General features: G+C 36.4%; 1 pseudogene; it reads left to right on the top strand.

Moving 5' to 3' along the window:
• The first annotated feature begins 758 nt into the window (after positions 1-758).
• On the top strand, positions 759-877 carry LOC142155442 (5S ribosomal RNA; annotated as a pseudogene).
• The last annotated feature ends 457 nt before the right edge of the window (positions 878-1334 follow it).

The following is a 1334-nucleotide window of genomic DNA, read 5'->3' as shown; positions in this document are numbered from 1 at the left end:
CAATAATAAAAAAAACTTTCTTGGTGTTATGTAACCAGTTGTTGGTCTGATTGGGTTCTTCTTTGGGGATGTAGCTAGACGTTAATTTCTGTTTAAAGTCAGGGGCTTTCCTAAAGACCATGCAGGTTTTCTCTGGTAGTATAGAACCCAATACTTCGTCCTGTTTCAGGATGTACCAATGTTTTTGGATAATACGTCTATTTTTATCTGACCCCTATCATTGTTATTATCTACTGGTCAATTACCTAAACCCCTAGGAAACAGAGGCACCAATCACTGCCTCCAGCTCCTTGAATTTGACAAATTACTACATAAGTAAATTACATAAATTACTACATAATGTCATATACCTATTACAGTGCGATTGCGGGAAGCAATATGTAGGTAGAACTATTAAGCAACTAAAAGAAAGGATCAGGGAACACCTAAGGAACATAAAAAGCGGGTTCGAAAATCATCATGTGTCAAAACATTTTAAGGACACACATAATTCAAAATATGAAGGTATGTCATTTATGGGAATAAAGAGAGTCACTAAGAAATGGAGAGGAGGCAATCTGATACAATATCTAAACAAAGAAGAGACCAAAGCCATCTATTACCTTAAAACATTGGTACCGAAAGGTCTCAATATTGAATTTGATTTATCAATGTGATAACTATAGGTGGTATAAGCAATAACAATGAAGGGATATACTCTTTTTATATATGGGTAATGACATAGTAGGCAGGGTGTGAACGGTGGGTGGGAGAGGTGAACCTACAGTCATACCTCTCTGGTTACGCTCAATTCTCAGCCGACCTTGGAAGCTAAGCTGAGGGGGCCAGGTAAGTAGTAGGATAGGGGACTACCTGCGAATACCCGGTACTGTAGGTTCCCTTCCACCACTCTGAACACATCACTGCAATCTGTGCCATGCCCGAATAAATGCAATTACATTAATACCCCTCATCAAAGTGAAATCAGCCATTAATAGTACTTATATTATTGCCTCTGTATACACCTATTTGTATTATGGGTACCAAACATTATAATTAGATTCCGATATTTAAGTGAAGGAACCTGCCTCATCCCCGGAATGGGCAGTTTATTACAGATGGAGACATTCACAAAATAATATTATAATATGGTTTGGCTCCAGATAGTGCTGAATTAATTTTTATTTGCTATATGTACAATAAAGGTTAAAAATAATGGTGAGGCAAGTCTAACAATTATGTGTCCGCATAACATCATATCCTATTTATTTATATGTATCTTTTCTCCGTCTACTGTAACGTTTTTATTGTTGACATAAGAATAACATTGTGTTTATTGGTAATGAACATAAGAT

The sequence above is a fragment of the Mixophyes fleayi genome, chromosome 4 (assembly GCF_038048845.1).
Source record: "Mixophyes fleayi isolate aMixFle1 chromosome 4, aMixFle1.hap1, whole genome shotgun sequence".
Taxonomy (NCBI): domain Eukaryota; kingdom Metazoa; phylum Chordata; class Amphibia; order Anura; family Limnodynastidae; genus Mixophyes; species Mixophyes fleayi.
This window is presented reverse-complemented; position numbering and strand designations above follow the sequence as displayed.